The sequence below is a fragment of the Rhinolophus sinicus genome, linkage group LG01 (assembly GCF_036562045.2).
Source record: "Rhinolophus sinicus isolate RSC01 linkage group LG01, ASM3656204v1, whole genome shotgun sequence".
NCBI lineage: Eukaryota > Metazoa > Chordata > Mammalia > Chiroptera > Rhinolophidae > Rhinolophus > Rhinolophus sinicus.
Genome location: NC_133751.1, coordinates 159,180,023 through 159,207,282, shown reverse-complemented (window position 1 = coordinate 159,207,282; position 27,260 = coordinate 159,180,023). Strand labels below are relative to the sequence as shown.

The following is a 27,260-nucleotide window of genomic DNA, read 5'->3' as shown; positions in this document are numbered from 1 at the left end:
AGATCTGCCCAGGGTCAAGTAAACTTACTTTCAAATTCTTCTTTCAAATCCTTTTTGACTGAAAACAGACTCCTTTTTTTTAGTAAGGAGAGTTATTTAAACAGGCTTTGCCCTGGGAGTATGGGCTTTCTATACGTTGTGTTTTTGTTTTTGTTTTCTGAAGATAAAAAAAAATATGTTATTTTCAAAGAAAGCTCTAGGTGGCACTTGTGATGTATTCAATAGGTGCCTCAGATCCTTTTTGGAAAAGGTTTGGTAAAAAAAATTTCAATAAATATTAAAACAGTAAAATCTTCATTACAATAATGAAGATCAGTAACTTATGACGGTGTTTTCTATATTACTATGTAAGAGCAATATCTTTATGCAGTGTTTGCATTTAAAATTTGGGCTTCAATTCCTTTTTAATAACTACAAGAGGGGAACCAGCCTTTCTATGTGAAAACCCCACATCACTAAAATAGTAAATAAGAAAGTAATGTTTGATTTGCAAAAGGATTGGCTATAGCTATTCTATTAAATATTCAGTACCTCTATTCTATTTAAAATATTTCAATTTATAAAACTGGATTATAAAATTAGTTTTCCAAGGTTCATCTATTGTGTAAAGCAAAATAGGTTATCATTAATTTAAAAATAAAGCACTACAGCTTAAAGTGGGGTTTTTTTAGTTAGTAATATTAACAAAAAGAAAAGAAATTTAAAGCAGATGTCTTAAGAGTTTTTTACCCAAGTGATAACATAATGACTTCAAGCAAATATGTTGTCTTTTCTGTTATTTGGTTAGGCAGTTCCTATTTAGCAGGTTGCTTAATTGTCTCATGGTCCCACTTTACTGGAGAGATTGCAAGCTCTTTTAACAGAAATGCAGGTTGAGGAGGTACTAGTTCAAGTAGAAAATATTGTTGCCAAATACCATGGCAACAACAGTAGCCTGCTACTGCATCTTTCCTCTACCTACTGTCTAGGCCTTCACGTAACCATTTTATGGATTAGGTTCCCTTGTGGCTCTGTCTCACTTTTATACCTTTATTCTCCCTTTGTCTCATTTTCATTTCGTACTTTAGATGTATTTTTTCTTTCTGTACCTTTGTGAGACTATTAAACACAATGAAATCCTTTGGGAACAAGATGGGTTATAAATAAATTGATAATAATGCTAATATGCTGTCTTGTAATTGCACTAATTTGTAGGTTTTAGATGAAATTGACATTTTGAAGGTAATATCTCAAGTAGTAGTAAACTCAGCATGTCAGAACTCAGAACTAAATATGCAAAACTGCACCAGTATTGAAAAAAATCTTGGATCTCAGAGTAATTGTTGAGTTTCTTTGATTGAGAATGATAGGAATGGATTCTTACTAACTTGAACAAAAAGGGACTTGAACAGACTGCTAGCCAGAAACTCACGGGATGGATGAGAGGCCAGAGGCCAGGCCTGGTCTCAAAACAGGAACAGGAACAGTCCCTAGAGTCCAGAAGCACAGACAACTTACAGATCATGTGGAGGGGATACTGCTCCAGTGCCACACACTCCCTTTATTTCCCGTCCTGTGTGTCTCTGCTCAAGATGAAAAGTTCCATGAGTCCAGATTGTTTAATGTGTTCTGTGCTTTCACAGATTTCCAGGGCTAAAATCATGGGAAATTCAGCATGGAGTAAAAGCTGTAGCTTGAAAGTTTGCCAAAATACAAGGAAATATAAATTTGGAAAGATAAAATATCCCAGGACCCAGTTGTCTTCCTTTGGGTCACATGTGGCTCCTCGGTATAGCAACATAGGAGTATTGGTTTCCATCCTCACCATGACTGCCCACAACTGGAGAGGAAATTCGGATGCTCCTGGGGAGGGACAATGGTTGCTGGCCACTGAAAAAACAACCCATGTCACTACACTACATTAAGAGTAGATTGTTAGTTTCTATGTTGTGTCGTAAACCCCTGCAATGGGTTGAATAGTGTCCTCCAAAACACAAGGTCCACTCAGAACCTCAGAATGAGACTTTATTTGGAAATAGTCACTGGAGATGTACTTAGTTAAGGATCAAGATGAGATTTTACTGGTTTAGGGAGGGCCATAAATGCAGTGAGAGAGTCCTTACAAGAGACAGAAGAAAACAGGCAGAGACACACGAAGAAGACGGTGATGCGAAGCTGAAGGCAGAGATTGGAGTGATGCATCTACAAGTCACAGGATGCCAAGGATGCTGGCACATGCCAGAAGCTAGGAGAGAGGTGTGGGATGGTTTCTCCCCCAGAGCTTCCAGGAGTCAACCCTGCCCACACTTGATTTTGGAATTCTGGCCTCCTGAATGCGGAGAGAATAAATTTATGTTGCTTTAAGCCATTCAGTTTGTGGTAATTTGTTACGACAGCCCTAGGAAACTAATAAAACTTCTTAGAACTGTTTCCTTGTGCAAAATCCTAAGTGGTAATTCCAGGAAAGTGGATGCTTAGTAACTGCATTTTTGTGAGTGAATAAAAATTCTCTTTTTCTATTTCAAAATAAAATAAATCTATAACTGGTTTTGTTTATTTATTCCACAAAGAGCTATTACATACCTCTTATGCACTGGGCATTATTCTAGGACTGGAAATATGCATATAGTGGTGAACAAATTAGGTAAGCTTACAGAGCTTGCATTTAGAAGAGAAACAGACAAGTAAACAAGAAATATTCTGTTGAGTTCAGCGCTATGAAGGAAGTGAAACGGGATGATTTATCTAGAGTGGCATCCAGAATGTGTGCAGCCTGTGTAGGCTGGGTGGTCGGGCAAGGAAGAGAGAACTGAAATCTGACTTATGAGAAGGAGTCAGACATTTGTGACCTGAGGGAAGAAGATTCCAGGCAGAGGGAACTGAGAGAATGCAGAACTGAGTGACCACTGACAAGTGAAATGGGATGAATGGGGAGATTTAGGCAGAGACAGATCATAACTTTTTTTTTTTAATTTTATTAAATTTATTGAGGTGACAATTGTTAGTAAAATTACATAGATTTCAGGTGTACAATTCTGTATTACATCATCTATAAATCCCATTGTGTGTTCATCACCCAGAGTCAGTTCTCCTTCTATCACCATATATTTGATCCCCCTTATCCTCATCTCCCACCCCCCACCCCCACCCCCTCCCCCCTTACCCTCTGGTAACCACTAAACTATTGTCTGTGTCTATGAGTTTCTGTTTCTCATTTGTTTGTCTTGTTCTTTTGTTGTTTTTGGTTTATATACCACATATCAGTGAAATCATATGGTTCTCTGCTTTTTCTGGACAGATCATAACTTCTAATCTATGGCATGGAAGTGGAAGAATTTAAGTAGGAGACTAACATTCTCTGATATAAACATTTAAAGTCAGTCTGCTTGCTGTGTGTGTGTGTGGGGGGGAGACTGCAGGGGGCCCGAGGGGCATGTGGGAGACCAACGCATTAGGCTAGATGGGATGGGTGGAGCTCAGATTCGGGTGGTATGGTGCCGGTGTAGAGAAGTGAACTAATTCTGGAGGTGTGTGAAGTAGAGTTTGACAGGACCAGTAAGTCTTAGTTAAGTGTCTGCTCTTGGTCCAGCATTGCTTAAAATTCTATAAGGGACACAAAAATATTATATTACCAAGACTCTAGTATCCAGAAGTTTTTCATTTAATTGGACAGATAAGATACATATATGTGATATGATCGTGCAACTCAGACCCATTACCACTGATGCTAAATTTAATCAGTACCTTAGAGCATTTGGAAAATATAATATTAATTTACAAAGATCTTTGTTTGACTGGGTAGCAGCATCCTGGAGATTAAGATAATACCTAATATATTATCCCTTAAAACATCTCCATGGCAAACAGCAGGGGAAGCTACTAATATAATAGTGAAATTAGGATTATTGAGTATGACCTGTTACAGGATACAGACAACCTCACTACTACATGTAGAAGCAACAGAACAAATTTACAAGGTCATCTTAAAAGATGTACCCCCACAGGCCAGAGCAGCACTATTTACAGTATTTGCAGGCACCAGGAACACAGGAGACCTCACTGACTTGATAAGAACAGCTGAGAAACTAAGTCAAGATAAAAGCTATTAAGTCAAGATAAAAAGCTTTAACACTAGACAAAACAGGCTATACCTAATGTAAACAAACCAAATCAACACAGACCATAGAGACCTAAATTTTACAAGGCCATTTTGGCCACCTAAACAATTTAGACCACTACCCTTTAATCCAAATTAAAAAAACAAAAACCTAAATAGAAACCCCAGAAACTGTTTACAGTGGCAGAGACATGGAAACAATCAACCTTTTAAAGGAAATACACCTACAAAAAACAGACTTAATAACCCATCTATTGTAAGTAATAACCCCTTTATAAAACCTAATCCCATTAATTGTCAAGCCATTGATAAACAAAGGAGAGAAAATCTGATGAGTCCTCTCAGGGACTCAGCAATCTTCTGGCCCAAGCTCCTGGAGATAGCCGTCTACATGTTACAGTAGCCATTTCAATAGAAACCCCTTTCATAAATAAAAACACTATGTATACTACTATGTTGTTAGATATAGGGTCCCAAGTAACAATGATACAAGGATAGCCTACTAATTTAGAAAACATTAAAAATAAGACAGGACTAATCAAAATATTAGGAGGAAAATTAACCCCAAACACAGAGGTACATGCCATGTTTCCCCAAAAATAAGACCTAGCCAGACAATCAGCTCTACTGTGTCTTTTGAAGCAAAAATTAATATGACTCGGTTTATATTATATTATATTATATTATATTATATTATATTATATTATATTATATTATATGACCCGGTCTTATATTATAGCAAAATAAGACCAAGTCTCATGTTAATTTTTGCTCCAAAAGACGCATTAGAGCTGATTGTCCAGCTAGGTCTTATTTTCGGAGAAACACGGTAGATTCCTAACAATTGATATAGACCACCCCTTGAGGCTAAATGCTTTATAGGCCCCAATTGAGAAAACATTCTTAGAATGGATGAATAGAAAATCACATAATGAAGATGTAACAATTCCTAAAACTAATTTGGTTATGGCAAAATGGATTGCAATTAAATTGCTTATCCCATCTAAAATAACTATATCTCAATACAATTTTAATGGAGGACATATTTAGATTAAGGAAAAAATTCAGAAACTCCTAAAAGAACAAATTATTGTGCCTGTTATTTCACCGCATAATCACCCAATCTGGCTTGTTAAAAAGCCAGATGGATCATATAGATTTATAGCACATTATAGGAAATTCTCCCCAAATCGAGGGAATACTCCCAGATACAGGCAGTAACATAAACAATATCACCACTGGATCCAGAACTTATAAGACAGTGATAGACTTATCTGACGTGTTCTTTGCTATCTCTATTGATGAGAAGAGACAGCCCATGCATTCACATGGGCAGGTAGACAATATCAGTGTACTAGGTTACCACAAGGCTATCTTAACAGCCCAGTGATAGCCTATGACCTTCTAACACAAGACCTCCAGGCCTTTCAGGAACACACACAAGCAGACCATTATTTCTTGTGTTGATAACATCCTTATTTATGATTATAACTGGGAAGAAGAAACTAAGGTCAAAATAGACTTCATTGAACTCCTTATACTCAGAGGATGGACAATCAATCCAGCTAAAGTCCAAGGACTTCAAACTACAATAAAATTTCTAGGTATAATTTGGTCCTCTGAAGGTAGGAAAATATCAAACCCATTCATAAACAAGATAAAATGCATACCAACTACTACCATTAATGAAGCAGCTCAGAAACTGATAGGATTGTTTGGATATTGGAAACCGCACTTACTACATATGGGGATAATTTTAAAACCCATCTATGAAATAACTAGAAAGAGTAGGAAATTTAAATAGACAGAGACTCAGATGTGGCCTTTACTTATTTGAAAAATGCTATCAGAACTTAACACACTGACACCAGCTAATGTGGACTTTACATATAAACTAGAGAGCCTCTATACTCATAAGGGTTTGCAATATGGTCACTGTGGATTAAAACGACTAGACCCCAAATTTTACCCAATTGGGTTTTAGACTAAGAAGTTCCTACGGTCTGAGAACATACCAACCAATTGAAAGGCTCACCTGGACAACTCTATGAGGCCCTACAAAATAAAGAGCCACTAACAGAAAATAAATTCATACTTAAAATTATACTTAAACAAATAGAGAGGAACTACCCTTGACCATAAAGTCCTACCATGGAAGTGGTATACTTCTGAGCAGTACATATGGATGGATAGTTGACCCTCTGCATTAACTGAGGAAATCTCAGTGATGCCAACAGTGGACTTGCTGGAATTTCCAAGGGGTTTGTTTTCCCAAGCTTGAACAGTTGGGCAATGGGGACCATCCTGGTCCACAGCACTCAGTAATGCATTTTATAGATGTATCAGCCTCTGTGACACAATTCAACATGTTCTCACAGGTTGTGGCCTTGAGGACTAATGAAGGTCTAAATCGATAGAATCAGGCTCAGGAGAATCAGCACAATATGCTGAACTGACAGCCATGAAATTGATAATTGAACAATCTTCTAAGGAAAATCAGAATAAAGTATGAGGTATAATCAAACAATACAGTGAATGTTTAAATAAAAGAAAATTTATTACAATAAAAGACACATTGCCATTAATTTCCCTCAAACTACTCCCCCTCACTTCGAACACACTTATCCCATCATTCATGCCACTTTCTGAAGCAGTTCTGGAAGTCCTCTTTCCTGAGTGTCTTTAATTGCGCTGTTGTGGCTGCCTCGATGTCCTGAATCATTTTGACTTTGGGGAAGAGCCAGAAGTCGCATAGTGCCAGATCCTGTGAATAAGGTGGATGAGGGCACACTGTAATGTTTTTATTTGACAGAAATTGCTGTATAACAGAAGCGATGTGTGACACAGAATGCTGTCATGATGGAGGATGATTTATGGCACACTTTAAAACACACCTTCCCTTAATTGTAGCTCACACCCAACTGACTGCACCGAACAAGGTGAAACTTGTCACACACTAAGTTTCGAAGCATCACTTCCTCTATTGAAGACCCGTGCCTTTCTGTTGGATGGCACTCAGCAGCAGCAGCATTCACCGTATATAATCACACCTCATATAATGGGAAATTGGACCATGATAGTATGCTCTAATCCAAACCCTACCCTAACCTATTGGAGCCAAGGGAAAAATAAAAAACACAACATGATAGGTTGTGTAAAAATAGAACAGATAATGAAAGTGACAATAGAAGGAAAAAGATATTATTCAAGATCAATAGAAGATAAAGGAACCATTAAAATAACCAGAGAAATATTCTACATTATAGCTCCTAAAATTAATCTAATAAATGTAAATCATATATTAGAACACATAAGTAATAGAACATCTGAAAGTTGAGACTATTAAAGTCAAAATAACTGGAGGAAGTGAAAAGAGAACAGAAACATGCATTTCCCAAAATAATGACAGCCTTAAATTCTGATGTATGGCTTTTGCGTACCTGCTTGATAGTGCTATGCAAGCTTGTGCCCTGTGGTAAAACTGGCTTTGCAATTGTCAAAGAAACTCAACTGAGTGGTTTAAGAAACTTAATTTTTGGTCTTTTAGTGATTGGATATGGCATCATGTAAAAGAGTTCTTTACTATGCTTATACTGATATTAGGAATATAGTCGCTTAAACTGGTCATTAAACTATGGTGTAAAAGGATGTGTGTCAAAAGAAAAACATGATAAGGGGGAAGGTGAGGGCATTAGAAAGCATAATCGGTAACCACAAGATTGCCACAGGGATATGAAAGTCAATTTGGGGAATGTAATCAATAATGCTGTAAAGATTCTGTAGGGTATCCTATGGACACTGGTCTCATTAGGGAGACCACCTCAGGGATGATGTAGATGCCTGATCACTGCACTGTAACCTGAAGCTGAAGCTGAACAATAATGAATGTCAACAACAATTTTATATATATATTTACAAGAAGCAGAGTACAGCATTAGGAATAGAGACAGTGGAAATGTAATGACTGTATGCAATGTCAGAGGGGTAGTAGATGGGGGAAGGGGGATTATCACAGCGTGAGGGATATAAATGATAAATGTCTAACTATTACATTGTTTTGTACACCTGAAACTAAAAACAAAAAAGTATATGTGAATAAAGGAAACACTGATGTATAAAAAGAAAAATATGCACAAAATATGATTGAATGATAGAATCACAGAGTGGACTGATATTTTTGTGAACTTAGATTTGTACAGGTCATTAGGCCCTTAGGATTAATTGGAGTGTGAATGATTTAAAATCATATTAAATTGTGTATTGATTTAATATGAGTTCAAGTCCATTTGTTTATGACTTAAGTGAAATTTTTTAAATCCACTTATTTATGACAAAGACAAAAAAAAGTTGTTTTTAGAAATTGTTTTGATAGAAGAATGAAGTTGTATCGGGATGTCACCATCTTACCTGTTGTGGTCGATAAAGCACGTCAGCAGCCCAGCTGCTGAGGGACCCCCTTGGAGGGTTATCAGCAAGAACATGTGGGAAAGCAGTTACGACAAGAGGACATTTAGACTATAACTATTGCACGTCTTTGAGGTCTATTGAGAGTTTCAGTTTGGGCAAGGTGACTCTTTGCTAATCTAGAAAACTCTCCAAAGACCCTTGGCGCATTAGCTCCCACTGTGTAAGGACTACTCTCTAATCAGCAGTGGTGACAGCCTGGCAGGGGCCCCATGAAGGAAGGTAGCCTGCCTGCCAACACCAGCATCTTCGGCCCCGAGCAATGTGCTCTGGCAACAGCAGACTTTTACCTTTGCACTGGCAGCTGGACACCAGCTCTCAGATGGGAAAGCTGGCTGTCCCAAGAAACCAAATTCATATAAAAAGATACACCTCTATTAATATTTGGACTTTATTCTTTTTATATCCCTTTGCCTGGAACAATAGTGTAATTAATCTGTTATTTGATTGAAGTATGTTATTTCTTTATTTGCCTTATTAAGAGATATTACCCTGTATGCTATTGACTTGTGAAATTATAATTCCCACAGTGAACTTGTGCTAAATAAATTGCTGGCAAAGACAAAATCAATCTCTGAGCATAACTTTGCTACCTCCTCTCCAAACAAAAACAAAATAGATGGGCCCTCAACGGTACATAAGGCAGAAGGACGGCATTCAGGATTGGATGAGGCATGAACAAAAGACAAAAGTGGAGAATGAATGTGCACTGTCGGGGGTAGGTGAATAAACTAATGTGATTGGATTAGAGAGCTTGTATACAGTGAATAATGCCAACTAAATTAGATCGGTAAGGTGAAGATAGATGATAGAGGGCTTTGAAGTCCAGGATGAGTTTAGATTTAATTTTCTAGGCTAGAGGTCAGCAAACTTCTTCTGAAAGGGCCAAGTAACAAATACTTCAGGTTTTGCAGATCATATGGGCTCTGTTACAACCTCTCAACTATTCCATTGTGGTGTGAAAGCAGCCATAGACAATAGTTTTTAAGTAAGTGTGGCTCTGTTTCAATAAAACTTTATTTATAAAAACAGGTGGCAGATCAGATTTGGTCCTTGGGCTAGAATAGCAGAGTAAAATAAAAATGGTGGTTTGTTAATTTTTTAAGTAACCACATACAAGGGTAGGGGACATTTCTTAGTTATTTAGCATCCATCTCCCCCATTCTCTTTCTCAGTTTCCAGACTTTCAGTCAGACAGCGACTTCTCTTACACATTTAGGGAAAAGCTGATTGAGGTTCTATCTCTAGGAGTGAACTCAGAATGGTCTAAATTCATCAGATCATCACATTTCTATTTCTACAATGTAACCCACACCTAAGGCACATAGTGCACGCCATTTCTTGGTAGGTTCAGGAAGGGCATCTAGGCTAATTGTGGCCAGTAACATACAATGTACCTTTTGTAGTACTTGGGCTTCTACACAGGAAAGAAGCCTTTTCACTTCTCCAGAAGAGCTACCAAAAGGGACATTCTCTTTCTTTCTGGGCAGGGTGATATATAATTATGAAACTTGGATTTCTGAATTTGTGTTGCCACTCCGACAGAAGCCAGGTTTGGAAAGATGCTGACAAGACTGTAGGCAGAGCAGAGAAATGTAAAGAAGCCCATTGTTGAACAATTAAATCAAACCAACCCTGAAGCCTATCCCACCTTGGACTTTTTAGTTCTATTAGCCAACAAATCACTTCCATTGCTTAAATCTGTTTTGAGATTTTTTTGCTACTTGAGATTAAAAGTATTCCACTGTCATAGAAAAATAATATGGAATGGGAGACAATGAAAGGAGTTAGACCAAATGAAAAACTAGGCATGAAGTGCTAAGGCACAAGACAGCAGTAATAAGAAGAGTCATTGAAAAGAGAGAATAAATATGTGAAAATTAATATCGATATGCCTGGAATTCCCACACTGAATAAAAGCCTAAGGGAAAAATGTTTTTAAATATTGGAGGGGCAGCCAGTTGGCTCAGTGGTTAGAGCGCAGTGCTCATAACACCAAGATCGCCAGTTTGATTCCCACATGGGCCAGTGAGCTGCGCCGTCCACAACTAGATTGAAAAAAACGACTTGACATGGAGCTGAGCTGCACACTCCACAACTAGATTGAAAAAAAAAAATGATTGACTTGTTGCTGAGCCCCCACAACTAGATTGAAAACAACAACTACACATGGAGCTGATGGGAAACATACTGGTAAAACACACTGTTCCCCAATAAAAAAAATTGTTTTAAAAATATTGGGAGTAAGGAGTTTGAGTTCACTCACAAGAAATACATGTAAAACATAAGAGAATTGAAAGGTTAAAGATGAAAGAGACATTTATTTGAAGTCTCAGCTGACTCATAGTCCAAGAGATGATATCACTCTCATAACAAAAGATGTGAAGCAACAAGTACTTAAAACATATAAAGTGTTCACCACAAAAGCTATAACCAGAATCTATAAAACAGTGTGCAAAACCGTAAGTATGAGGAAAGAAAAAAATAAATATCTGTGAAAATAGGATAAACTAGTGAGAACTTTTGGGTTATATCTTAGAATGGAAGAGGGGTCAGATTAAGAAACCAAAAAGAAGAGGGGCTTGGTGACTAGACGACACATTAGCAAACTCTTATTAGAAAGGGTAGGACTGATCAAGCCATTCCAGTTATTTATATTTTCATATTTTTGGCTAAGTGACATTCTCTCAACAGAACATGTAGTCTACTGACATATAACTTCTGGGAGTCTCAATGAAATAATAGAGTAAACCAGGGGAACAGATGAGAAATGCTTGAAGAAAGAGGCCTAGCAATGATTCACATGGGCACCAGAGCCCCGTTAAAGCAAATCCTGCTTTGGGGACAGGGGTAAGCCCCCACACATCTCCTCCCCTGTATTCACAGCCATTCCTCACAGCCAATCTGCCTGAGGGCCAGTCCCTCCCATTGACATACCAACAGCAATTAAGGCTCAATTAAAACAAGAGGGCAAACACAACCCACAGAAGGGACACACCTACAGCACCCAGCTCAGGTGACCAGGAGACTGTGCCACTGAGCCCCACAGGACACCTACTACATAAAGTCACTCTACCAAGATCAGGAGAGGTAACAGATCTACCTAATACATAGAAACAAACACAGGGAGCCAGCCAAAATGAGGAGTTAAAGAACCATATCCCAAATGAAAGAACAAAACTCCAGAAAAAGAACTAAACAAAATGGAGACAAGCAATCTACCAGATACAGAGTTCCAAATATTGGTTTTAAGGATTCTCAATGATCTCAGTAAGAACTGCAACAAAGAGATAGGAAACATAAAAATGGAGATAGAAAACATGAAAAAGAACCAGTCAGAAATGAAGAATAACGATAACTAAAATGAAGACTACATTAGAGGGAATCAACAGCAGATTAGATGACGAAGATTATCAAACCAGCAATTTAGAAGATAAGTTAACAGAAAACACCCAATCAGAACAGAAAAAGAAAAAAGAATTTTAAAAAATGAGGGATTTTAAGAGACCTCTGGGACAACATCAAGCATACCAACATTCACATCATAGAGGCACCAGAAGGAGAAGAGAGAGCAAGCAAGGAATTGGAAAACTATTTGAAGAAATAATGACAGAAAATTTCCCTAACCTGGCAAATGAAATAGACATACAAGTCCAGGAAACACAGAGAGTCTCAAACAATATGAACCCAAAAAGGCCCACAGCAAGACACGGCATAATTAAAATGCCAAAGGTTAAAGACAATGAGAGAATCTTAAAAGCAGCAAGAGAAAAGCAGTTAGTTACCTAGAAGGGAGCTCCCATAAGATTGTTGGCTGATTTCTCAACAGAAACTTTGCAGGACACAAGACTGGCACAAAATATTCAAAGTAATGAAAATCAAGTACCCACAACAAAGATTACTGAGCAAGGCTATGATTTAGAATCAAAGGACAGATAAATAGCTTCCCAGACAAGAAAAAGCTAAAGGAGTTCATCACCACCAAACCAGTATTACAAGAAATGTTAAAGGGAGACGAAGGAGAAGGAGAAGGAGGAGGAGAAAGAAAAGGAGGAGGAAGAGGAGGAGGAGGAGGAGGAGGAGAAGAAGATCAAAAATATGATAAAATGACAATAACTACATACCTATCAATAATTACTTTAAATGTAAATAGATTAAATGCTCCACTCAAAAGACATATGAGGTCTGCCAATTAAGTTTGAGAACTTGTTGCAACAATGTTGCTAACCTTTTTTGATATCAGCGTGATTATTCATTATGAATTTGTACCAACTGGACAGTTAACCAAGTTTACTAGTTGGAAGTGCTGAAAAGGCTGCGTGAAAAAGTTAGATGAAAACGACCTGAACTTTGCGCCAAGAATTCATGGCTCTTGCATCATGACAATGCACCAGCTCACACGGCACTGTCTGTGAGGGAGGTTTTAGCCAGTAAACAAATAATTGCATTGGAACACCCTTCCTACTCACCTGATCTGCCCCCCCCCAATGACTTCTTTCTTTACCCGAAGATATAGGAAATATTGAAAGGAAGACATTTTGATGATATTCAGGACATCAAAGGTAATATGACGACAGCTCTGATGGCCATTCCAGAAAAAGAGTCCCAAAATTGCTTTGAAGGGTGGACTAGGCGCTGGCATCAGTGCATAGCTTCCCAAGGGGAGTACTTCAAAGGTGACCATAGTGATATTCAGCAATAAGGCATGTAGCACTTTTTCTAGGATGAGTTCACAAACTTAATTGTCCACCCTGGTATGTTTCTGCATATATTAACTGAGATTATTTCTGTTTGCATTATTAGGTACTTGTTTTCTACTATACACATTTTGGTACTGATTGCAATTTTTAAAGTATGTACACATTGTCTGTTATTATAATCAGAAGGGGAAAAAAAGAAAATGTGATCTAGGGGGAAAAGAAGGAAGAAAATGTCATGGCTTGCTCTGTCTGGCCATTCCACTATTTTCAATCATTTTGTTCCTATTGACCTCAAACAGCAGTTAATATGAAACATTCCTTGGAGATCAGAGAATCCTGATTCTCTGTATTACTAGAAATACTTATAGCCTTCAACATCACTAAAAGCAAATAAAGAAAAGCATGGTTGAGGGAGGAGAAATAACAAAACAAAACTGCATGCACACCTTGATGTGGCGGTCCAACCCCAGGCGCCTGGATGAAGGGGACCCAGGCCCCATGCACACAGCCTGAGACCCTGCTCCAGTGGGAGGGACTGATTTTTTCCTCAGATGATAATACAAATGAGGCAGACTACTTTCTTGGAGAAGAACAGCTCCCTATGACTAGAAGTTTTGACCAGTGTGGAGGTTTATACACGCAGACCCAGGGAAATCTACCTCCATAAGTGGAAAGCAGGGAAAGACCAAAGCTGGCCATTCCTATCTGGTAATTAACAGAGTATATGAAGGGAAACTTACAGATGAGGCATGTCTTGGGCACCTGCAAGATGAAATGGTCATCACCCCATTGCTTGGCAGGTGCTAAAGAATCATATAGGGTAAAGGTGGGGAATAGTCATGGATATGAGTACATGAATGCTACCTACCAGGTACAAAAAAATTACATGCCTTAACCAGGGAAAACAATCTGTTCCAGGAACCAGCGCCTAGCAGAAGGCAAGGGAGGGGTGCTCATGTCTGTCAGAATGAACCTCACTTATGATCAGACAGTCTCTAAGGGGGGTTGCAGAAAGCAACCTTTGTTCCAGCCCGGGTCCAGCTTGTGGGACAGACAGCGGTCCATCGTGGAGCAGTCTCTCCTCCACTAGTTCTTACTCTTCAGGTCAGCTTTAGGGGTACAATTACTCTCTCTCAGCACTTTAGCCACCAAATCTTCAGCTTTCCTCTCTACTCCATCAGTTTGCTGACTTCAGCATATTGGTTCATTAGTTCTACTACCAGACGTCATGCCCAATCAGACCAGCTTGTCCAATGGTAACTCTGACAACTGACCACAGTCTGTATTATCTTTTCTGCTACCATGAACCTTCGTCGTCCCCAAGACACACAGAGACAGAACTTGTGCCCCCTCCCCCAAGACTGAGCATCCTTATTCTTATAAACGAAGCCTTGTTGAGCACCAACTATGTGAAGGGCATTAAACTAAATGCTAAGGGCCAAAATTAGGGGTTTATAAGCTAGTTGGGAAGACAATACACGAGGGGCAATTATGCTTTTACAAGATGGCATTAATTTAGTTTGTGAATAATCTGGTTGGTTGGTGTTCATCTGAAAATACGTGTGGTAGGCTGAATAGGGCCCTCCAAAATCCATGTCCTAAGCCACAGAACCTGTGAACATGACAAAAGGGGCTGGGGAAAAAGTACACAAAGCAAATGTGTGATTGAGTGAAGAGCCTTGAGATGGTAGGCCCAATCAAATCAGATGACTCTTTAAAAGTGGAACAATTTTCCAAACTGTGGTCAGAGGGTGATATGACTACAGAAGGAGGGTCAGAAAGATATAACATTGCTAGTTCTGAATATGGTAGAAGGGAGTCACAAGCCACAGAATGCAGGTAACCTCTAAGAAGCTCGGAAAGGCAAGAACAGACTCCTCCCTAGAGCCTCCAGAAGAAACCAGCTCTGCCGACACCTTGACTTTAGCCCAGTGAAGAATTTGGACCTCCGATCTCCAGAACTGTAAGAGAATAACTCTGTGTTGTTTTCAGCCACTAAGTATATGATCATGTGTTACAGCAGTAACGGGAAACTAATACAACACGCGTAATATGCATGTTGTCCCAGCTGGTGCAGGATCCAAAAGGCCGACCAAAGGTTCAGTGGTCCTGAAGCGCATATAAAAGGTTATGCTTAAGGCCAGGTTCCTCTCCAGTGGAACTCCATCTAGGGATCCTCAATGAGTGCCTCTCTATTAGAACTTGGGAATTGTTGGGGAGGCAGAAGGGCCACTCATGCTAAGCCTCACCTTGGTCATGGGCACACGCTGATTCCTGGCATAGGTTGGGGAGAACTACTCAGGATGTCCCCCATGGTGTGACTGTGCCACTCCTAGGTGATCTAGTCTGTATGCCCAGGACAGGGCTGTAAACTCTAAGTGACAGGAATACCTTGTGGGCCTTATAGAGAAACTAACTCTGGGATCGGTGGAGTTGAGGTTTACCAGCAGAGAGGGAACACTGAGGGTGGTAATAGTTCACCTGGGACTGTTAAGAAAATGGAAGAGAACTCCAGACCTACAATTCTTGAAGCTAAGCTAAGCAGGGCCCTAAGCTGCTGCAGGAACTTGGTGACAGATGAGATCTATGCAGCCTGACAGCTCCTCAGGCACAAACCTGGCTTCTGTTTAGAATGTTAACCAATGGGGGCATTACACAGCACAGATGAGAGCCCTCAGGCAATGACTGCAGGAGAGATGGGGATTTGGGGAGATCCTATGGCAAGATCTCAGATTTCTGGTCTATCCAGGGCAGAGAGAATTTGGAAGTGGCAGAACTGAAAGAATGTCCGACTTGTGTTTTTACTGAGACAGCAGACCTGGGGAATAGAATACAAAGTAGTGAGGAAGGAAGGGCCAGCCAAGGCAGCTAAACCACCGTCAGTTCTGCCTCATATCCCGGGGCCCCTCCTATCCAAGACAAATTTACAGTGACAGCACTAACCTTCTTAGAGCAGATGGTAGGAAAAGCTGCTACTGGGGAGGATCAGAACCACCCTTGGGCCCACCCAATGATCAGATTTCCTTAGTGAGAGGAAAACAGACCTTTCCACTGCGGGGGGTTCTAGGCAGCCCAGGGTAGCCTAACACAAGTCACACCTTTGAAAACATTATTCTATAACAATAGAAATGCCACCTTTGCTGAGATGATTATAAATCAGACCATTTGAGTATGTGGAGAGTACCCTAAAGCTTTGGCTTTGCAAGAGCAAGGAATTGTCTCCATCAGGTAACAGCTGGAAAGTTATGGCCAGAAGCTTATTCTCATCAGCTTAAGATGGTTTTAAGGATCCTACTGGAAGCCCTATGATTCTGATTAGATAGAGCAGAGTGTACAAGTGAGCCAAGTCAATCGCAGCTGTGTGTCTGACACAATCCTCAAGGCAGGCAGAAGAGACAGTAGGCAACAGACATTCATAAAGCAGTGCAGCTGGAGCCCCAAATCCAACAACCAGGACCCAAGGAAGTAGGTGGGCATGGGAGGCCAGAGCAGGGGTCCAGTCGTCTTCCAGGAATTTTATCAAAAAATTACTTTCTTCAAGGTGGTTTTTTTGTTAGACCTGACATGGATCTGTAAAGTGACTTTTGCTCAAGGGCATCTTAAAGCTCCTGCTAGACATCTGACAAACATATGATAAGCATATCCCTCCTAGACATTTGATAAACATAAGATTAGTATATCCCTGTTAGACATTTGACAAACATGAGATAAGCATATCTACAGCATGATTACCAGCCATTAGTCCACAGGTCCTATATTTGCTCACTCTTCTCAAGGCTTAAAGCCCCATCGTTTCAGTATTCCTAGGGAAAATATACATTGACTATAATTTATATTTCCATTAACTGATACTGCTCTGCTATTTTCTGTGACCACATTTCATAGATTTTTATCTCTTTGTACATTCCTCTTCTATTCCGCACTGAGGATTTTTTTATCTAGACTCTGTAGCAGGAGCTACGGAAGTATTCTTGTCTGTGTTGGGAAGGAACTTTCTATACTTTGAATCTAGAGTGGGGCTCTAATAACACATGAAAATTTGAAAAATGATACAAGCAATAACAATTTTAAAAGACATTTCACTTAACTTTTAGAAAAAAATGTAGGTGAATATCGATATGACTTTGATGCAGGAGAGAATTTTTTTTAAAGACACCAAATGCACCAACTATAAAGTAAAAGATTAGTAAAAAGTCATATATTAGAAAATAACAGGCCGGCCCAGTGGCTCAGGTGGTTGGAGCTCCATGCTCCTAACTCCGAAGGCTGCCGGTTCGATTCCCACATGGGCCAGTGGGCTCTCAACCACAAGGTTGCCAGTTCAATTCCTCGAATCCTGCAAGGGATGGTGGGCTCGGCCCCCTGCAATTAAGATTGAACACGGCACCTGAGTTGAGCTTCCTCCCAGATGGCTCAGTTGGTTGGAGAGCATCCTCTCAACCACAAGGTTGCTGGTTCGATTCCCGCAAGGGGTGGTGGGCTGTGCCCCCTGCAACTAGCAACGGCAACTAGACCTGGAGCTGAGCTGCGCCCTCCACAACTAAGACTGAAAGGACAACAACTTGAAGCTGAACAGCAACCTCCACAACTAAGACTGAAAGGACAACAACTTGACTTGCAAAAAAAGTCCTGAAAGTACACACTGTTCCCCAATAAAGTCCTGTTCCCCTTCCCCAATAAAATCTTAAAAAAAAAAAAAAAAAAAAAAGAAAATAACATCTCTGAGAAAAAAGGAATAATGATTGTTTCTCAAAAACTGAAGCTTTAAGAGGTGGCCAGATGGCTCATTTGGTTAGAGAGCGGTGCTCTTAACAAGAAGGTTGCCGGTTCGATCCCTACATAGGCCACTGTGAGCTACGTGCTCCACAACTAGATTGAAACAACTACTTGACTTGGAGCTGATGGTTCCTGGAAAAACACGCTAAAAATAAATAAAAGCTTAAAAAGAAAAAAACTCTTTTAAAAAAAACAAAACCTGAAGCTTTAAGAAATGGTGAAATGACTGCACTGGGATTTTGCTACATAACCCACAATATAGTAAATGTATTGGCTTAGTTATTGAATGTGCCAGAAAATTACTTCATCCAGTTTTATCCATAATGTGGACTTTCTGAGTGGGATTTGAGAATGGCACTATAGTGAAGACGTGGTGTGTACATACAAGAAATGAAGACAGTGATAGGTTTTGTTTTGTTCTGCTTTTCTTCACAAAGGAGAAACCAGAAATAAATGATTTTCACATGAGAAACAACGTCCTGATAAGAAAACAGCTATTGAAATGGATTTTGAAGGAAGTTACCAGACTCAGTGTGCCTTTTTTCCTATAATGAGAACATATTTCTCCCGTAGAGCACTGAGACTCTAGAAAAATTTTCTGCTCTCATCTACGGTAAGGCAAATATTCCTGCCTGCCCTTGAAACAAATGTATAATTTTCAGTTTGTTCTCTAGAGTAGCTCTTAACTAGGAATTTGCGTTAGAATTAGCTGCAATAAATAAAAAAATAAATACAGAACTTGGACTCAATCCTAGTGGCTGGGGCCCTGGTGTCTATATTTTTAAAAATTATATTCTCCAAAAACAACTATCTCCAAACCTGGTGTCCAGTCCTCTTGCTGACTTGGTCTGGCTAACGTTATTGTAGTTAAAAAGTCTTAAGTTCTTCCTGTTTCAACTTTTTGGAATGGCTTAGGGAAAGAAAGCCTCCACAGAAGGGGGGATAAAAGGAAAGTCTAAATACTTTTGGAATTCTAGGGGCATTTAAATATTTGTAGAATTAATTATTGGACATATTTATCATAGTCTATGTCACAACCAACGATGATTACCCCATGATTTCTTCTGTTTCAGCCACTGCCAGTCATGAAAAACTATCTGGTGCCTCTCCTGCCACATAGAGATTAGTGTTCTGTTACTTCTCTGTCAGTTACTTTTATTGATGGTTGAAAGAAGCAGAATATGAAAGAAGTGTTTCCATTTTAAGTGACTCTCTAAATATAGTACAAACTTGTTTAGCTGGCGTTTCAGGAGTTAGAAGGTCAACAAATATTTATCAAGTGCCTACTGTGCCAGGCACTGAAGATCTTATGGAAATCAACACAGAGCACCTACCCCTCCAAGGAGGGAAAGAGACTGGAATTCCTGAAAAACGTACTCTCCTGGAAGAATACTTCTGAGGTCTGTGCTTAATGGTTGTGCTGAGGATGTGACAGCATTTTCTGAGCTAGCTATTTACGCAAAAGTTCCATCCATGTTTTAACTAGAATCAGCTAAAGACCTTCTTACTCCAAAGTCAGAATTAAATCTGAGGAAAAAATAAGAAATCGAGTACTATACAAGAGTTATACCACAGTTGGTTGTATCGAATAGTTCCCATTGAATAGAAATACACTTTAACATCCTGGATAGCCAGTAGGCAATTATGTTTTATTCAATCATTCACAAACTATTTACGGACACCTATCGTATGTCAGGGAACATACTACTATAAGTGCTAGGGATACAAAGATTAACAAAAACAAGGTTTTACCTTGTACAAGTTCACATATTACATTATTGTAATGTTCTTGAATTGTTTTATTTTGTGGATTTTTGTATACCTACCTGGTTAAATACATAGTAGTGACTTTTAAATTTTAGAAAAATATCTACTATTAGGTATTGTTCACCATATCTATGTAGCCAAAATACAGACTTTAAGACTTATTTCAGACCTTTTCCTGGTAAAATGAACACACATTTTTTTGGTAGAAATTTTGGGAACTTTCCTGCACAGAAAACAAAACTCATGTTAATTGTTACTACTCAAAGATAATTATTGCTGGCATTTTCTTCCAGAATTTTTTTCTATACATTTGATTTCAAGTAACAGAAAACCCAACTCAAACTTGTTTAAACAATAAAGAAAATTGATTGGCTCAATTAAACCTTAAAGTTGCAGTTCCCTATTGTAAAACTAGCAGGAATCAGATTAATAATGAATGACACCTGAATGCTTCCAATGGGAACTAGATGGAACATATTAAAATAATAATAATAACAACAACAACAGTAAAAAGGAACCCATCTCATGGCCAGATTGTGAAAAACAAATACGTGTATGGTTGTGCCCTCAAACTATAAGTAAATGTTATGCTAGATGCAAAATACAGAAAAGTGAGACAGCAAAACTTAGATCATGATGGTTTGCAGGTTAGAAATGATCTAGAGTTGTTGTTTTTTAATGAAGGCCTGTAAGACGGGCCTGCCTCCTATTTACCTGCCTTTCCTTTTTGAGAAAAATTCAGCTTTCACTTCCAACCAAGGTTACAGTCTTGTCCCATCCCCAATGGTCCGCCATTTCAGCAAAACAAACAGCAACACTAAGACTTCCTAGGAAAGAGCCTTCCTAGCACCATGGGACCACATTATCCATCCAAGAGGGTGGTCATCAATGTATCCTTTGAGTTGATTTATGACCAAAAGGGGGAATTGTGGACAAAAAAGGGCCACATACTAAACCTGACAAGCTCAGGATAGGCCTGCATGGCAAGTCCTTACACACTAAGAGATGGAAAGTAACACCATAGAATGGTCTGAACATAAAAATTCCTAACTAAAAGTGGGCATGGTGGGTAGTCACGTTCAAGGTCTGGAGCTTCCTTGACAAAGGTCAATCTTTACTGTAAAGAGCCTATTGTCTTTTTTGCATCTAAGATTACATACTTTTGAAATGTGAGGGTAATCTCCTTTTCCAGACCTTTCAGGGCAAAACCACCAGCACAAGACCACAGAACCTCTCCGTTATCTTGTTCCCCTGCATACCATCTCTATGTATTGTAAATGTTAATTATTAACTCTCCTATACCCACCAATGTAAAAGAAGTAGGTGTCTCTTCATTTTACTTTTTATCCAATCCCAGAGATTTTCCTGCTTTGCTTTCTCCTGCCCCCTTATTCTACCCCCAATGGTTTCATGTAACCCTCCTTACATCTTCTCCTTTTATTCTAATGTATAAAATAAGCTGCAAAACTGCCATTCTCTGGAGCATTTTCTCAATCCACTGAGATTTTGCTTCCTGGCAATTGTCATCTGTTTGCTTAAATAAACTCATTAAAAATTCAAAAAAAAAAAAAAGAAAGAAAATTGATTGGCTCACATGAATAAGAAGTCCACAGGCTAACTGGCTTCAGGTGAGGCTTGATTCTACAACTCAATTCATTATTAAGGATACATTTACTTCCTTCTCTCTGTCGTGTGTTCCTTGGTGTCTGCCTCATTGTAAGACTGGCTCCTCTCATGGTCCCAGGACGGCTGCCAGCATCTTCCTCTTGTTCAACAGGAAAGAGTACCTCAGTATTCTTAGCAAAAGTCCTAAGAGTTATTATATCAGACTACCTTAGAGCCAATGCCCACCATGACTCAATCACTGAGTCCAAAGGGATGGAATGTACTGATTGGATAGCCTAGGTTAGTTATATCACCTCTCAAGGCAGAGTGAAGTCAACTACTCTTGGAGGTGCACAGTGTAATTGGTAAGGGGATGGGCGTTTTAAAGACGCTAAATAATTTAAAATAAATTTGAAATCATATTAGATATATTCAATTTTAGTGCATGTGCTGCTGAAGCAAGTACTAGACATATTCAAACAACATATTTTAAATCACTCTAATCACTTGTACTATTTTATCTTCCTTTTCTTTACTCATCTTTGATTCGACTTTAGGGATGGCCCAGAGTTCCCACTTTTTCAAGGAAGATTAGCCTCAAAATTTCAATAGGGAATACTTAATAGGTATTAAAAATTAAGATATAGATTTATATGTATAAAAGTTAATTGTATATTATTGAAAAATGTTACTAAAAACAAAAATTATGTCTATTGTATGATACTATTTTTCTTTCTATATATATATAGAAAAAAATGATACATATAGTAAAATGTTAACAGAAGTTATCAGTAGGTGTTGGTTTTCACTTTCTTCATTCCTTTCTGTATTATCTAAATATTTTACAAGGACTTATTACATTCATAATCAGAAAAAAAGAAACATTAGAAACTGTAACTGCAATCATGTTGTGTACTAAGCCCCTATTTGGTGATGTGGCCTAGTATAAGCGACTCCATTTGGGGCCTGTGGCTTTTTTTCTCTTGTGTTTTTTTTAACAATTGAGAACAAAGGTTAAGTGAGGAGACCAGAAGCAGAATGCATGACTTTTCTATAGTTTCAGTTTCTGCCCATTTTTCTCCTGCTTAGTTTTCAAATTCTTTAACCAACCCTTAGCTTACTGTGATTTTTCAAGTTAATCCATATGTTCTCATATCTTTACACTACAACTATCAAGATGATAGGAAGACACTGAAGTTTCCAGACAAAAAAGTTAAAAGATGCAAAGCAAACTAGAGGCTTTACAAAGGACAGATGCTTGTGGTGACATTAAGTGGGATCAGGTTATAAATATTTTTAAGTTTGAAATAATTTTGATTCCTAAAGATTAATTCAAGTACAGGGTTCCTTCTGATTTCAAAATAGAGCTCTGTAGGTCCTCACTAAATTGTCAGGGATAGGTTCTCGGAACTGCGGGGGTTGGGTGGGGGGGAGGGGAAACAACATAAAATGGAACCAATTTTACCATAGACTAATTAAAATAAACAAGTTAAATTATTGGCATCTCATCAACATTAAAACAAACAATGTTGGACCAAAGGAGTTATTGGAGGACCTGCTGTATTTGGGACCCCTTTATTTCAAGAAACTAAGAAAAGTTTTCCACCAGTACAACCAGTTTCCCCTTGATAGACCAAGAGGATATGCATGTGGTTTCCCCCACAATAGAAACACAGTCAGGGACTGGGAGCTTATTCGAAATCAAGCACAATGCTAAAGCTTTACAGACATTTTAATCTCTATTTTAGTAAAGTCAAGGTCACACTGCCTTAGGAAAGGTGGAAGGTGGGATTCTCATCCCGGTCTATATCCTTCCGTTTAAACTCTGCTATAAACATAACTAGGTTAACTAACAGAGGAATTGGCGGATCACACGAAGCTGTTGGGCGGAAAGACTAAACGCGACCGCCTGTGAGTTTAGGAAACAAAATCAGAAATACCCACGGCGGCCGCCATCTTGCGGGAGCCGATAGGCCGGAAACCCCGCCACGGGAGTCTAGTGAGTGGGCCGCGCGCTGGCGCCGGGTCTGGGGGCCGTAAGCGTCCGCTTCCCGGCAGCTGGAGGCGGAGCCTGAGGGCGGGGCCCGAGGCTGTGTGGCTGGGAAGCTCGCGGTGGGGGCGGGGCCTGAAGGCGGGGCGCGCGGGGCGGGGCGGGGCGGGGCCGGGCGGAACCTCACGGCCGGCTCTGGGAGGAGCTGACCCGGCCGCGGCTTCTCTGCACCTCACTTTCGCGAAACGTGACTGAACTGCTGCAGCCGACAGCTGGCAGCTCTCTGCGAGGAGGGGTGGAGGTGGGAGATGACGGTGATTTCCTCCCTGCTTGGCCCACAGCGAGCACAGACTCCCTTCTCCTCGCGGCCCCGGGGATGCAGACATAGCAGGTGAGATGGGCCCCGGGTGCGGACCTGTGGGTCCTGGCTTGACTTGGCGGGTCCCCGGTACCCCAACCCTCCGAGTCTGAGTAGATGGGCAGCACCCAGCCCTTGGCGCCCAGGCCCACTGCCTGCGCCTGCCCACCTCTGCCCCGCAGTGCCCTCCTTTAGGACGTGTGTGGCTTCCCAGGAAGGCTTACTTGGGGAAGCGGGGGCTTGTCCCGTTTGAGGAGCATCTCCTTGCACGTGCATCTAGCTTGTCATTCTCGGCCTCTTCCCTGTATTCCAAGGGGTGGTCTCAGTATCTGCCCTCCTGGGAGCTACTGCCTATGTACTTGGAACTTTGCCCACAATTTCCCCCTTACCCCTTTTTGGAGCATGTCAGTTACCCTGACGTTGTGACTCCCATGCCCTGGGGAAGCTGAACGACCAACTTTTTATCCCAGGCACAGACCCTGAGCTGCCTTTCCGCTTCCACCGCTGCCTGCCCAGCTGCTGGGTGGCAGCTGTTCTTTGGGAGGCCTATATGGTTAACGACTCTCCACACCCTTATCTTGGAGGGCCAAAGTCTGTCCCTCACGGCACGGGACAAGGGAAGAGCAGTGCTGAGTGCTCCCCACCCTGGATCTCTAGGAAGGACACTGGTCCTCTACGAGTAGGTGGGAGTGGGTGGATGATGTGCCTGTTGACGTTGAATTAAGAGTACTTTAGTAGAACCACACTGTATTATGTTTTTCCCATGGGGTAAAGGATATTGGGTGTTTGAGAAATGAACAGCCTAAGAGTTTAAAGCTTTCTCTTGGAAGTTAATCAGAAGCCAGTTCCCTATTCTCACTTAATAATATCAGTTGTTACAATTTCAGTGGTTCTCTGATTCTATCCAAACCCAATATGAAATAGCCCAAAGTGATTTGTATATAGTATTTTTCCACTCCCTGCCCCAGTGAGTGGTCAGTGAGTGATTTTTTACTGTGACAGATCAACTTGTTTGTTCTGCAACAAGCCTTGTTTTTAAAGAGATGAAAAAACTGGATGTGAGTGTTTTTAAAAACTTCCGTTGCTGTGGTTCCTGTTCATTTTAAAAGAATGCTCTAGAAAGCATATTTTCCTCCCATTGGGGGGAAAATGGTTAAGATGGGATAAAACTCTGTAAGTCCATTTTGGTTATTTTGACTTTCCCTCAGCTATAGGTATTGCTTTTATAATGTTGAGGAACACTAAAAGAAACCTCATGGAAAAGGGCACATTACTTTTCAGAGTTTTTCTCTTTAACTAACTGAAAGTTAAACCTGGGCATTGCTACAATTATTCTCATCACCTTGAAAGCTCTCCCTTCCCTGCTAACAACTATTTATGATCAAACTAATACATTAAGTTAAACTCCTGTTAATATTAGGTATAAAATTACAACTGGTAACCTTACTACCCTCCCCATCCCTCTATTTTAATTGGAGGATCTTTAATACCAAGTATTGTTTTAAGATCTGGCATAGGCCAATGAATTACATTTAATTTGTTACCATTCTTATCATTAGTATTAGCACTACAACTCCTAATAGCAATTAATACTATTTATTGAAAGCCTACTCTGTGGTAAGCTACTGTGATAAGCTGCGTATAAAATCTCCAGTCCTCACAATATTCCTCTAAGGAGGTATTTACTCTGATGTTACCGTTAAGGAAGCTAAGGTTCTGAAAGGCTAAGTAACTTGCCCAAAGAGTTGATAAGTGATAAGGCCCAAAATTGGGTTCAGGTATGTTTGACTCTTTTCACTGAACAACCACCAGTTTAGTCAAAACTGTTGGTGAAAAAATTACCAAGATTGATATGCTAGTGTGGTACAAATAAGGGGTAGTGAGCAGTATAAGTTATTAATACTCCAGGAAGAGAAAAATAAGGAACTCTAAAAAAAATAACAGAAAACTGGGCTAGTTTGTCGCCTTGTTCTTTAGCACTGCCGTTTCAAGTCTATATCGTTAAAGGCTCCAAATGTTTAACACCTTTGTTTAATTGTTTACCAGCTCCTACTTCAACTATGGGTACCTGTAGCAACCAGTAGCTTTCCCAGGATATCATTTGACGCTTACTTGCTAAACTTCAAGCGTGTGAGTATTGTAGGGTTTGTATATATTGACCACTCCTATCTAATCTTAGTAGAAAAATACTTGTCCTGATCCAGATTAAATGTAAGTTTCCTTTTAATTGTTCAGTTTATACCAGGGTAGCACAAAGAAACTTACCTCGTTCACACCTCTTGAGTATCAGTTGTTGCTGGGTTTGTGGCCTGCCATCTGAATCTTTTTAATGTGATGTGGGTGTTTGAGAACTTCACCTAGGTGTTGTAAATTTCAGGAAGCATAAGATTTTTTTACTTTCTACCTTATTATATAAGGCCACTTTAGATGGTTAATGCAGAATCATTACTTAGCAATTGTCACTATATTGGCAATTGTCACCATATTAATTTCAAGTTACTAATAAGAACTGATTCATTGCAGAGTTGTCCAAGCTGCATGTTGATTGTGTCCCTGGCAGCAAGAGGGGAGTTTGATAAGTATTGTGATATTAGCATAAAGAATTTTTCCTTGCTTTAGCATTTTCTGAACATCTTTAGAACATTTTACAACACATTTTGTGTTCTTTAACATTTTATGAACAACTTTTGAACATTTTGGAACACATTCTATGGTCTTGGGCCTATTGCTATAGTGAAAAACTTAGAATACTTTATAAAAAGTATATATATAGAGAGATTTCTGTCCATGAACTAGACAGTTCCTAAAAGAGAACATTGATTGACTAAACGATGAAATAAATCTACACATATGGAACCTGTGTGCCATGCACTATGTTAGGGACACAGCAGTAAACAAAAACATGCACAGACCCTGTTTCTGGGGACTAATAAAGCAGATAAACATAAATCAAAGTCTAGTAAAGGCGATAGACATAAATCAAATAGTCACTCTAATGCATAATATAACTATAAAACGAAAAAAGTGGCTTGAAGGTAAGGAACATGATTCTATTTGAGAAAAACTCCTGGCCTGGCTATGGGGTCAGGGAAGCCTTACCTGATAAAGCAACTCCTGAACTGTATCATTTGGAGGATGAGTAAGTGTTATGATGTAGAGACGGTGGGCGGGTAGAGAAGAGAACATTTTAGAATTAACTGCATGTTCAAAGTCCCTGTGGCCCAAAGGCACTGTGGGGCATTCAAAAAGACCCGTATGTGTGGCGGGTGCAAAAGGAAGTAAGAGTATGTTGGTGGGATGCCATCATTTCTCTCTCTTACATGCTACCAAAAATTATATTTAACTTCTGTTAAATGATTACTTTGTGCCAGATGTGATTCTAAGGACTTTCCTTGAATAATCTCAAGGTCCTCTAAGGTAGGTACTGTTATTACCATTACACAGATGAGGAAAGTGAAGCACAGAAAAAATAATTTACTGGTTCAAAGTTGATAAGTGATACTC

At 39.6% G+C, this 27,260-nt stretch overlaps 1 protein-coding gene and 1 long non-coding RNA gene across 3 annotated transcripts in view; one reads left to right on the top strand and one right to left on the bottom strand.

Moving 5' to 3' along the window:
• Positions 1-5,320: 5,320 nt before the first annotated feature.
• Positions 5,321-23,488, bottom strand: LOC141572717 (uncharacterized). Its single transcript, XR_012498117.1, has 3 exons — positions 23,349-23,488; positions 21,398-21,568; positions 5,321-6,860 (listed from the first exon to the last, which is right to left on the bottom strand). It is a non-coding gene; the product is annotated as an uncharacterized LOC141572717 (long non-coding RNA).
• Positions 23,489-23,578: 90 nt separating this feature from the next.
• The window catches only part of GPR155 (G protein-coupled receptor 155), a 38,788-nt gene continuing 35,106 nt past the window's right edge, over positions 23,579-27,260 (top strand). Inside the window, exons 1-2 of one of the 2 annotated variants that reach the window (XM_019727467.2) lie at positions 23,579-23,789; positions 25,803-25,886. The gene's annotated coding sequence lies outside the window, so the exon portion shown is untranslated. The remainder of the gene's footprint in view (positions 23,790-25,802; positions 25,887-27,260) is intronic. The other variant, XM_019727469.2, reaches the window with a different exon arrangement.